Below are 12954 nucleotides of genomic sequence, written 5' to 3'. Positions count from 1 at the left end.
CACCTCTCCGAGTCCAGTCGTGGCTTCCTCTGAGGCCACAGTGGAGGCGTGACGTCGGGGAGGGCTGAGAGCAGGAGGCAGGCTCTGGTCTTCCTTGCCAACGGCCCTGCCTTTTGCTGGCCGGTTGGTAAGACAAGGCCCATGCCCTGTGGTGGGGAGTGTTTTGTCTGAAGGGGCTGCCTCCCTGCGAGTGTCACTGGCCCCGTGTCACAGCATTCGCACGGAGAGCAGCCAACTGTCCTTCTGTTCCGTCGCTCTGTGCTAGTCACGCTTAGCTGATTCTCTGTCAAATTTATTAGGCAGCTTATTTGTTGATCCATTTCTGCCCCATCCTTCCCATGGTGGCTAATACTGTGGCTGGAGCGGTGGAGGAATGCTGTGGACAGGCTGGCTGGGGGCAGGTTTGGGGCGCAAAGCCTGCAGGGCCAGCGGGCCAAGGGGCTTGCAGGAGCCAGACCTCCTTTGAGTCCCCCTTCAAGGCATATGGAGGTTTGCTGTCAGCCTGCTCCACTCCCAAGACATCCTGTTCACCTGTGCCTTTCAGGAACCCACCCAGCCCTGCCCAGGCACCAAGGTGATGTGCATGGCATCCATGGGTGCTCCCAGTCTGGCCAGGCCCCACTCAGGCAGGTGAGGCTATCCTCAGTTAGAGGTGTTTGAAAATGAAAATAAAGGTTATTTATTTTACTCAGAAGTGAGTCCCTAATAACAAGTTGAGCATCAAGCTTATGGCTTGTGGCTGCCCTTTCCTGGCCATAATCACCCCTCGTTCTTACTCATGAGCTGTTCCTTAGCAAACATGGCCGGGGGGGGGAGGGGAGGCTGAAGGGGTAGCCCTTTCACAGGGCTCCCTCCTTAACGGTGGAACTTCCTCACTGATTACCAACCTTAAATTAACTCCACCAAATGCATCTCATAAGGGCTTCCTCTTGTCCTCGCCAGTTGTGCTGATATCTCCTTGGGGCTCTATTAACCAGGAAATGCATTTCCCCCAAGAGCCCATCACTCTTTGCACAACCAGCTCCATGAGACAGTAGCTCTAAAGCACAGGGACCCCATCCCTGCTGGGACCACGAGGGTAACTGGTTGGAGGAGGAGGTGTTGATGTGAGATCTTCCCTCCCAATGCATACGACTCCCAAGTTCGTGTCCAGCCAGGCTCCAGTATCAATGAGCTCTGTGAGTTCTGATGTAGGAATACCTCAGGGTGCTAGCAAATGAGCACAGGTCTTGCAAGTTAGTCCAGCAACTCACGCTCAGCAAAGTGTATCTTGAATTAATTTTCAAAACAAGCAGAGCTCTCCCTTGTTAAGGGATTTACTTCAGTCCAGCCGCTCAGGTCTTGCAAAGCCTCTTTTCCTTAGCCTTGCAAAACATGTTTGGTTTTGATGTGACAGGCCAAACCTGTAGACAGAGGCCTTTCTAGCCAAATGAGTCAACAGATGGACAAGAAATAGCCTCTCACGTCTCACACATAGCAGATGGGCTGGGTGAGGCTGAGAACTGGTGAGCCTTGCTGTGAGTGGGGCTGAGCCGGGATTGTATTGATGCTGTGGACAGCTTTTGCCATCAGAGCTGGATGAGGGATGGAGCACTGGCTGGTGCTGAAGGCAGCCCTTTAAAAACCAGTGTGCCAGGATCAGGTAAAGCTTCCCACGGTGGTGATACAGTGTGAGACGCTGCAGGCAGCCGGGCTGCCTTGAGAAAAAGCAGTGCATGATGAGCACACCCAGGCGTCCACACCTTAGGAAGGGAGGCAGCCGGCAGCCTGTTCCGGGCCAGGACACAGGAGACACCAGGGCTCCTTCCACTAACTAACTTCTCTGCAAAGAGTGGCCCGCAACTGCTTTCGGCACCGATGTACTGTGCTGAGCTGAGGCCACAAATTCTCCTGAGTGGATTCATATTTCCTGGCTCCCGGGGGCTGCATCTTCTGGACGGGCAAGATTTAGGGCTGGGCGGGCCAAGAAATCAGTGCACTTCCTCTCTGTTTTATGGCAGAGTCCCCTGAAACACCGGGGGGGGGGGGTGTAAGAGAGTGTGTGAAGGCAGGCACTCCTCTCCCAAGACAAAGCTGCCCCCCTTTCTCCCTCAAACCAGACCGGGATGCACACCGGAACCATATGTGCGCCCTGGGGCATTTGGTGGGCCGCTGTGAGATACGGGAAGCTGGACTAGATGTGCCTATGGCCTGATCCAGTGGGGTTGTTCTTATGTTCTTAACTACAATTCCCAGGAAGCCTTGCAGGTCTCTTGTTATCTGGTGTGCTCCCTGGGGCATGTGGTGGGCCGCTGTGAGATACAGGAAGCTGGACTAGATGGGCCTGTGGCCTGAGCCAGTGGGGCTGTTCTTATGTTCTTAACTAGAATTCCCAGGAGGCCTTGCAGGTCTCTTGTTATCTGGTGTGCTCCCTGGGGCATTTGGTGGGCCACTGTGAGATACAGGAAGCTGCACTAGATGGGCCTATGGCCTGATCCAGTGGGGTTGTTCTTATGTTCTTAACTACAATTCCCAGGAGGCCTTGCAGGTCTCTTGTTATCTGGTGTGCTCCCTGGGGCATGTGGTGGGCCGCTGTGAGATACAGGAAGCTGGACTAGATGGGCCTATGGCCTGAGCCAGTGGGGCTGTTCTTATGTTCTTAACTAGAATTCCCAGGAGGCCTTGCAGGTCTCTTGTTATCTGGTGTGCTCCCTGGGGCATTTGGTGGGCCACTGTGAGATACAGGAAGCTGCACTAGATGGGCCTATGGCCTGATCCAGTGGGGTTGTTCTTATGTTCTTAACTACAATTCCCAGGAAGCCTTGCAGGTCTCTTGTTGTCTGGTGTGCTCCCTGGGGCATGTGGTGGGCCGCTGTGAGATTCAGGAAGCTGGACTAGATGGGCCTATGGCCTGATCCAGTGGGGCTGTTCTTATGTTCTTAACTACAATTCCCAGGAAGCCTTGCAGGTCTCTTGTTATCTGGTGTGCTCCCTGGGGCATGTGGTGGGCCGCTGTGAGATACAGGAAGCTGGACTAGATGGGCCTATGGCCTGAGCCAGTGGGGCTGTTCTTATGTTCTTAACTACAATTCCCAGGAGGCCTTGCAGGTCTCTTGTTATCTGGTGTGCTCCCTGGGGCATTTGGTGGGCCACTGTGAGATTCAGGAAGCTGGACTAGATGGGCCTATGGCCTGATCCAGTGGGGCTGTTCTTATGTTCTTAACTACAATTCCCAGGAAGCCTTGCAGGTCTCTTGTTATCTGGTGTGCTCCCTGGGGCATGTGGTGGGCCGCTGTGAGATACAGGAAGCTGGACTAGATGGGCCTATGGCCTGAGCCAGTGGGGCTGTTCTTATGTTCTTAACTACAATTCCCAGGAGGCCTTGCAGGTCTCTTGTTATCTGGTGTGCTCCCTGGGGCATTTGGTGGGCCACTGTGAGATTCAGGAAGCTGGACTAGATGGGCCTATGGCCTGATCCAGTGGGGCTGTTCTTATGTTCTTAACTACAATTCCCAGGAAGCCTTGCAGGTCTCTTGTTATCTGGTGTGCTCCCTGGGGCATGTGGTGGGCCGCTGTGAGATACAGGAAGCTGGACTAGATGGGCCTGTGGCCTGAGCCAGTGGGGCTGTTCTTATGTTCTTAACTAGAATTCCCAGGAGGCCTTGCAGGTCTCTTGTTATCTGGTGTGCTCCCTGGGGCATTTGGTGGGCCACTGTGAGATACAGGAAGCTGCACTAGATGGGCCTATGGCCTGATCCAGTGGGGTTGTTCTTATGTTCTTAACTACAATTCCCAGGAGGCCTTGCAGGTCTCTTGTTATCTGGTGTGCTCCCTGGGGCATGTGGTGGGCCGCTGTGAGATTCAGGAAGCTGGACTAGATGGGCCTATGGCCTGATCCAGTGGGGCTGTTCTTATGTTCTTAACTACAATTCCCAGGAAGCCTTGCAGGTCTCTTGTTATCTGGTGTGCTCCCTGGGGCATGTGGTGGGCCACTGTGAGATTCAGGAAGCTGGACTAGATGGGCCTATGGCCTGAGCCAGTGGGGCTGTTCTTATGTTCTTAACTACAATTCCCAGGAGGCCTTGCAGGTCTCTTGTTATCTGGTGTGCTCCCTGGGGCATTTGGTGGGCCACTGTGAGATTCAGGAAGCTGGACTAGATGGGCCTATGGCCTGATCCAGTGGGGCTGTTCTTATGTTCTTAACTACAATTCCCAGGAAGCCTTGCAGGTCTCTTGTTATCTGGTGTGCTCCCTGGGGCATTTGGTGGGCCGCTGTGAGATACAGGAAGCTGGACTAGATGGGCCTATGGCCTGATCCAGTGGGGCTGTTCTTATGTTCTTAACTACAATTCCCAGGAAGCCTTGCAGGTCTCTTGTTATCTGGTGTGCTCCCTGGGGCATTTGGTGAGCCGCTGTGAGATTCAGGAAGCTGGACTAGATGGGCCTATGGCCTGAGCCAGTGGGGCTGTTCTTATGTTCTTAACTACAATTCCCAGGAGGCCTTGCAGGTCTCTTGTTATCTGGTGTGCTCCCTGGGGCATTTGGTGGGCCACTGTGAGATTCAGGAAGCTGGACTAGATGGGCCTATGGCCTGATCCAGTGGGGCTGTTCTTATGTTCTTAACTACAATTCCCAGGAAGCCTTGCAGGTCTCTTGTTATCTGGTGTGCTCCCTGGGGCATTTGGTGGGCCGCTGTGAGATACAGGAAGCTGGACTAGATGGACCTATGGCCTGATCCAGTGGGGCTGTTCTTATGTTCTTAACTACAATTCCCAGGAAGCCTTGCAGGTCTCTTGTTATCTGGTGTGCTCCCTGGGGCATTTGGTGGGCCGCTGTAAGATTCAGGAAGCTGGACTAGATGGGCCTATGGCCTGAGCCAGTGGGGCTGTTCTTATGTTCTTAACTACAATTCCCAGGAAGCCTTGCAGGTCTCTTGTTATCTGGTGTGCTCCCTGGGGCATTTGGTGAGCCGCTGTGAGATTCAGGAAGCTGGACTAGATGGGCCTATGGCCTGAGCCAGTGGGGCTGTTCTTATGTTCTTAACTACAATTCCCAGGAGGCCTTGCAGGTCTCTTGTTATCTGGTGTGCTCCCTGGGGCATTTGGTGGGCCACTGTGAGATTCAGGAAGCTGGACTAGATGGGCCTATGGCCTGATCCAGTGGGGCTGTTCTTATGTTCTTAACTACAATTCCCAGGAAGCCTTGCAGGTCTCTTGTTATCTGGTGTGCTCCCTGGGGCATTTGGTGGGCCGCTGTGAGATACAGGAAGCTGGACTAGATGGGCCTATGGCCTGATCCAGTGGGGCTGTTCTTATGTTCTTAACTACAATTCCCAGGAAGCCTTGCAGGTCTCTTGTTATCTGGTGTGCTCCCTGGGGCATTTGGTGAGCCGCTGTGAGATTCAGGAAGCTGGACTAGATGGGCCTATGGCCTGAGCCAGTGGGGCTGTTCTTATGTTCTTAACTACAATTCCCAGGAGGCCTTGCAGGTCTCTTGTTATCTGGTGTGCTCCCTGGGGCATTTGGTGGGCCACTGTGAGATTCAGGAAGCTGGACTAGATGGGCCTATGGCCTGATCCAGTGGGGCTGTTCTTATGTTCTTAACTACAATTCCCAGGAAGCCTTGCAGGTCTCTTGTTATCTGGTGTGCTCCCTGGGGCATTTGGTGGGCCGCTGTGAGATACAGGAAGCTGGACTAGATGGACCTATGGCCTGATCCAGTGGGGCTGTTCTTATGTTCTTAACTACAATTCCCAGGAAGCCTTGCAGGTCTCTTGTTATCTGGTGTGCTCCCTGGGGCATTTGGTGGGCCGCTGTAAGATTCAGGAAGCTGGACTAGATGGGCCTATGGCCTGATCCAGTGGGGCTGTTCTTATGTTCTGAAAGGGCGTGTTGCACCCAGCAGTCCAGCTCTTGTTGTTTGGGGAACAAAATTATTCTCTCTCTTTTCACTCTAGATTATTTTTTCCTTTGGGGGGGGGGTTGTTGTATGCATTGTGCATACTTTGAAAAACTGAAATAATACAAAACAACCTTTGGGGCTCCCCACCCTTGATCCGACGCTGCCTGGTCTCCCTTCCCCAATGGCACTGCTCTTTGCTTCCCAGGGTAGCAGGGAGAAATCCTCCAGGCCAGTGGCAGAGTGAAGAACTGGGGCTGGACCCCATCCAGCTCATGTGGGGAGGCAAGTCCAACTCCCTTCTGAGGGAGACAAAATAAGCTCTCAAGGCGTTTCCACAGAGGATGGTTTCCTGGTGCCAAAGATATCCACAGCCTGAAAAAGGGACAAGGAAGGTGCTGGAAGAAGCTGCTCTGCACTGGGACCGCTGGGGGCAGGGAATTGCTCCCCCCCCCGCTGAAGAGAACTCACCACTAAACCCAGGCAAGAGCCATTTCCACCAGTTGCTTCCCCTCAGCCGATCCTCAGAGGTAGACTGCCCCTGAACCTGGAGGACCTACTTAGCTACCATGCCTGACAGGTATCCGTGGGCCTCTCTGTCTCCACCATGAATGCGCCTCGGCAGCTTCTCACCAAAGCCAGAGGCTCCCATTGCACCTTGCAGCAGCAGGTTCTGGGGGTTAGCTGGGCCTCCGGGGAGAAGCCCTGTCTTGTGCCAGAGTTTCAGCCAGGAGGGCTAAGGAGGGACAGTGGCTCTCCCCCTGCGGCATGTGAGGGCACCATCCTCTCTGGGCACCTCCCGGCAGGTTTGGCCAGAGAGGAGGCCAGCAGGCTCCCTTTCCTGCTCTTCCCAGGGCTTGATTGCCCCAGGCACAAATCCTTCTCAGGCAGCCCTTGCGCTGGATTTGCCCTTTGATTTAAGTGGCCTCCTGCGCCCTGCTCCCCACCCCGCAGATTCCATCAGGCCTGGCACTCCGTATATCTGGCCATTTATCTCCCTCCTGGAGGCCTGCCCTCCTATTTCTTCCCCTCTGATCAATACGGCCGGGGTGAAGCTGGCAGCAGCCTCTCTCCACGGCCAGTTTTTCTTGGGGGACCTGTCCTGTATTTCTCGTTAAGCCTCCATCCTGACTTGTCTGTTTTCTCATTAGATCTCAGCCCAGCTCTGGCTGTATATTTTCTTCTCCTGCTTTTCCCCCTGCACGGCTCTGTTGGATCTCTGGCCATCCTCAGCTCTTCAAAGTTTTCTTCGACTTTCATGAGCTCTGGAGCCTGCAGGGAAGCCACCAACAGGCTGCTTTTATTTCGGGGGGGGGGGGGGGGGTAGGCTCTTAGCTCTGTTCCAGAAGGCCAGATGCAAGCCAGATGCAAGGGAGGGCACCAGGATGAGGTCTCTTGTTATCTGGTGTGCTGCCTGGGGCATTTGGTGGGCCGTTGTGAGATACAGGAAGCTGGACTAGATGGGCCTATGGCCTGATCCAGTGGGGCTGTTCTTATGTTCCCAGCCATGAATTGTACGGTGAAAGGGGCAGCATGGGAGAGAGATTCATTTTAATGTCCCTTCCATGCTTTGCCCAGAGCCTGGCTTCAGAGGGATAGCAGGACATTCAAAGCACTTCTGGGGTGGGCTTACAGGTCCACTCTGGGGATGAAGGTTCCCCAGGAACTCTCAGAAAAAGACACTGCTCTGCCTGAGGTCTTTGCAGAGCTGATCAGAGGAGACACCAGTCTTGAGATGGAGAGGAGGTACAAGGTGGTTTGTGCATCCAGCAAGTTGGAGGGGCACAGGCTTTGTGTCCAGAATTCCCCTTTGGGAGCTCCGCCAAGCCTCCATGATCAGTGGCAGTAGGCTTCTGAATGCCAGCTGCTCAGAAGGAGGGTGCGGCTCTTGTCCTCATGCCCTGCTTGTGAGCCCACCCCAGGCAGCCCCCTGTCCCACAGCAGGGACTACAAGCCTTCACCTGAACTTCTTCCCACCTCCAGCTCCTCCTCAGTGTCAATGGGCATCAGGCCTCTGCCAGTACTCAAGTCTGATGACCTGGTGGCTGCCCTCTTTGTAGCCTCCTTGGGAGCGGGAGGGGATGCCCTAAGCACAGCCAAAGCTGCACTCCAAGAAGACACCATTAAGGCCCCTTGGAAGATGCTGGACTGTGTCACATCTCCTGGCCAGCTCCTGGTTCCACCCACGTTGAGACCTCCTGCTTCATTCAGGAGGGACAGAGCAGGCAGGGTAGCTCAGGGCAGCAGGAATGGGCAAAACACACACACAGGCTGGCGCTGCCCCAGAAGCTGCCTGAGCCTCCCAGTCCCTCCTCCCTCAGCCCCTTCTGGGGAGGCTGCCTTGCTCTTCCGCCAACAGCCACGTCCTCTCCCGTGAGGCGCAAAGGCCATTTCTATGCAGATGATCCTCTAATCTCCACCAGGAAGGGGGGGGCAGGTCTCCGGTGGTTGATGAAATTCAATCTCACCTCCAGTATGATTATGATAATTTGCAACGCGGCAAGGAAAAGTGAATTATTATTAAATGCAAATAAAAGTTAAATAATGCTGTTTGGGAGACGCTCAAACTGACAGAAAAGCTATAAATTAGGGGGAGAGATTTGAACTGTGGATAATATATCACGGTCGGAGTCGTTAAAGGTCTCTTAAGACCGAGCAGCGCCAGAGGTGTCTGTGACTAGGCAGAGCTGCTCGTTATCTTGATTGGAAAATGAGGGAGAGGCCCCCCTGCCTTGCCCAAGGATCAGGGCCTGGTTAGTACTTGGATGGGAGACCGCCTGGGAACACCGGGTGCTGTAGGTTTATACCATAGTCTTTCCAGACTGAAGGTTGCCAACCATCTCCCTATACTGAACACTATCTCCCGATCTTGTCTGATCTTGGAAGCTAAGCAGGGTCAGGCCTGGTTAGTACTTGGATGGGAGACCACCTGGGAATACCGGGTGCTGCAGGCTTCTACCATAGTCTTTCCAGGCTGAAGGTTGCCAACCATCTCCCTATACTGAACACTATCTCCCGATCTTGTCTGATCTTGGAAGCTAAGCAGGATCAGGCCTGGTTAGTACTTGGATGGGAGACCACCTGGGAATCCCGGGTGCTGTAGGCTTTCGAGACTGAAGGTTGCCAACCATAGGGCTACGGAGCCTGCTTCCTGGGCAGCGCCAGGCTCCAGGGCTCAGGAGTACAATCCCCAATTGCTCAGCCTCTCTCTGAAGCACACGCCACGTGCCCCTAGGAGGCAACGGGTGTGTGGTCTGAACAGGGCCATGGTGTCTTCCCACCCGTGTGGCCCTTTGGAGGTCTGTGACTACAGTTGTAGCCCCCCTGAGCAGGCCAATCAGCTCCCTTTGGTCAGATTTTGAGGTCTGTGAAATGGGCAGTTTCAGGCCGCAAAGAGCTGAAGAAATCAGCCTTCACAACAGTGGTGTGCAAGACTGGAGGCCAGAGGGCTGTTCCAGCAGAGAGTGGGTGTCAATGGGCAATTTTCACAATGGAGAGAGGTGAAAAGCGGTGTGCCCCAAGGATCTGTCCTGGGACCGGTGCTTTTCAACCTCTTCATAAATGACCTGGAGACAGGGTTGAGCAGTGAAGTGGCTAAGTTTGCAGACGACACCAAACTTTTCCGAGTGGTGAAGACCAGAAGTGATTGTGAGGAACTCCAGAAGGATCTCTCCAGACTGGCAGAATGGGCAGCAAAATGGCAGATGCGCTTCAATGTCAGTAAGTGTAAAGTCATGCACATTGGGGCAAAAAATCAAAACTTTAGATATAGGCTGATGGGTTCTGAGCTGTCTGTGACAGATCAGGAGAGAGATCTTGGGGTGGTGGTGGACAGGTCGATGAAAGTGTCGACCCAATGTGCGGCGGCAGTGAAGAAGGCCAATTCTATGCTTGGGATCATTAGGAAGGGTATTGAGAACAAAACGGCTAGTATTATAATGCCGTTGTACAAATCTATGGTAAGGCCACACCTGGAGTATTGTGTCCAGTTCTGGTCGCCGCATCTCAAAAAAGACATAGTGGAAATGGAAAAGGTGCAAAAGAGAGCGACTAAGATGATTACGGGGCTGGGGCACCTTCCTTATGAGGAAAGGCTATGGCGTTTGGGCCTCTTCAGCCTAGAAAAGAGACGCCTGAGGGGGGACATGATTGAGACATACAAAATTATGCAGGGGATGGACAGAGTGGATAGAGAGATGCTCTTTACACTCTCACATAACACCAGAACCAGGGGACATCCACTAAAATTGAGTGTTGGGCGGGTTAGGACAGACAAAAGTAAATATTTCTTTACTCAGCGTGTGGTTGGTCTGTGGAACTCCTTGCCACAGGATGTGGTGCTGGCGTCTACCCTAGACGCCTTTAAAAGGGGATTGGACAAGCTTCTGGAGGAAAAATCCATTACGGGGTACAAGCTATGATGTGTATGCGCAACCTCCTGATTTTAGAAATGGGTTATGTCAGAATGCCATATGCAAGGGAGGGCACCAGGATGAGGTCTCTTGTTATCTGGTGTGCTCCCTGGGGCATTTGGTGGGCCGCTGTGAGATGCAGGAAGCTGGACTAGATGGGCCTATGGCCTGATCCAGTGGGGCTGTTCTTATGTTCTTAACTACAATTCCCAGGAGGCCTTGCAGGTCTCTTGTTATCTGGTGTGCTCCCTGGGGCATTTGGTGGGCCGCTGTGAGATGCAGGAAGCTGGACTAGATGGGCCTATGGCCTGATCCAGTGGGGCTGTTCTTATGTTCTTAACTACAATTCCCAGGAGGCCTTGCAGGTCTCTTGTTATCTGGTGTGCTCCCTGGGGCATTTGGTGGGCCGCTGTGAGATACAGGAAGCTGGACTAGATGGGCCTATGGCCTGATCCAGTGGGGCTGTTCTTATGTTCTTAACTACAATTCCCAGGAGGCCTTGCAGGTCTCTTGTTATCTGGTGTGCTCCCTGGGGCAATTGGTGGGGGCCGCTGTGAGATAAAGGAAGCTGGACTAGATGGGCCTATGGCCTGAGCCAGTGGGGCTGTTCTTATGTTCTTAACTACAATTCCCAGGAGGCCTTGCAGGTCTCTTGTTATCTGGTATGCTCCCTGGGGCATTTGGTGGGCCGCTGTGAGATACAGGAAGCTGGACTAGATGGGCCTATGGCCTGAGCCAGTGGGGCTGCTCTTTTGTTCTTAACTACAATTCCCAGGAAGCCTTGCAGGTCTCTTGTTATCTGGTGTGCTCCCTGGGGCAATTGGTGGGGGCCGCTGTGAGATAAAGGAAGCTGGACTAGATGGGCCTATGGCCTGATCCAGTGGGGCTGTTCTTATGTTCTTATGTTCTTCCGCCACATCCTCAAAGCCAGATTTGAAAGCTGGTCTTTGAAACAACTCAAAATGGGCACAGTTGGGGTTTGGAGTGGGACCCGCACAGAGGAGTTTGCTGTGGTAGTGAGGGGGGGGGGGAACACAACACTCAATCAGGGCAACTAACAAGGTCAAGCAGAGGTTGCAGGACCTTGGACAGCTCAAGGTCCTTTGGAAACCTCCAGCTCCAGGACTCCTGGTTTGAGACCTCCAGCTCGGTGTCAGAGGTCAGGCCTGGTGCCCGCCTCAACCAGGTGCCCCCTAGCCTCTGGGGGGTCTAAGCCTTGCGCAGCCTCGCTAAGCCTTGCTCAGACCCAGAACGATATCAATGTGCCCGAAGGCTCTTCCCCCCTTCCCCAAACGGACATCGTCTTCTGACTGCAACAGAACAAGCAGCCACACCAGCCTCCTGTCCTGAAACCTGCCCTCCACCCTCAGGCAAGAGAAAGGCCCCTTTCAGCCCTGCTGAGTCTCCTTGTGGGTCTCCAGAGGAGCAAAGGCTTGTTGGTTTCCTGGTTAATGCTCAGCACAAGCCTCGAATGGCCCCTCTGCTGCTACACAGCCACCATTGTGAGGTTGTGTGTGTGTTTGCAGTCTCTTGCCATATGCAATTCCCCAGCGATTCCTCAGTTATGTCCCATTTTATTAAAGCACCATTGAACTATAGCCTCATCGATTTAGATTTCACAGACAATTGAAATTTAAATTGACTCCAAATTGAATACCTCCATGCAATCCGTGTGCCGCAGTGAGGAAGGAGGGATGGGGCTGTTTGGGGTGGCAGGGGAGGGGGAGGGGTCTGCCATCTGTTGAAAAAATTAAAGGCAGGCACCATGTTTTTTAATTACCCGAAACAAAGGAGAAGACATGGGGAAACTCTGCAATTAAAGACCAACGGGGTTGTTTTCCCAGAGCGTCTCAGGTGAATGAAGTGAAGGGGGAGCCGCAAGATCCAGCAGAAGGCTGCAAGATCATCCTTCTTCAGTCCTTCTGGCTAACCCGACTTTGGTTCATTCCAAAGTGTGTGGACAGCCGACCTGGGACCTGGGAAGCAGACTCCCTCTCACGCTGCCTCTAGACACTCTGGTGCTCCCCAGGGTCTAAGGGCTGGTCCTCAGATGCCACAGAGCATCCCCACAACTGGAGAGGGGAGACTTAAGGCTGGGGCAGCGGAGGGTCAATGGTGGAGGGGACTGTTGTAGTGGGGTTGCCTCAGTGGGCACCAGTGCAGAGAGCAGTGGTGGGCGAGGGGCCTGCCTTTTTCTCCACACAGAGGCAAGTGGTGGGCCACCATGGGAAGCAGGAGGCTGGCCTGGGTGATTCTGGATGGGACTCTCCTTGGGTTCTTCTTTCGGAAGAGCTTATGTCTCTGCTAGTCTCCCCAGGCAGATGACTCACAACACACAGCTCAGAGGAGTGAGCGAGCTAGTCCTAGCTGTCGGCAAGTCTCCCCATTTCCTGCATGGAGGCCTCCAGAGGAGGCCCTTGCAGACCCCATCCTGGGAGTGGAGGGATCCGTGGATGCAGTGCCACAGCAGCTGCCTTCTTCCTGCCCCGCTGCTGGGAATGTGGCAGCTCTGCCATAAATCGTAGTGAAGCCCTGTGCAGTCCAGCCTGCCTCTCCTCCTATGGCTCCCACTGGTGCCATCAGCTTCATTAGGGCTGACCTTTCATGCCAGGAAAGATAGTTTTCTCTATACCAATGAATGGTTTATGGCGGGTGGAGGGAGACC

The 12954-nt window shown here is 53.8% G+C and overlaps 1 pseudogene; it reads left to right on the top strand.

Moving 5' to 3' along the window:
• The first annotated feature begins 8860 nt into the window (after nucleotides 1–8860).
• LOC136635001 (5S ribosomal RNA) lies at nucleotides 8861–8983 on the top strand (annotated as a pseudogene).
• The last annotated feature ends 3971 nt before the right edge of the window (nucleotides 8984–12954 follow it).

Source organism: Tiliqua scincoides, chromosome 14 (genome assembly GCF_035046505.1).
Source record: "Tiliqua scincoides isolate rTilSci1 chromosome 14, rTilSci1.hap2, whole genome shotgun sequence".
In the NCBI taxonomy this organism is placed as follows: domain Eukaryota; kingdom Metazoa; phylum Chordata; class Lepidosauria; order Squamata; family Scincidae; genus Tiliqua; species Tiliqua scincoides.
Note: the sequence above shows the minus strand (reverse complement) of the source record. Positions and strands in the feature narration are given on the sequence as shown.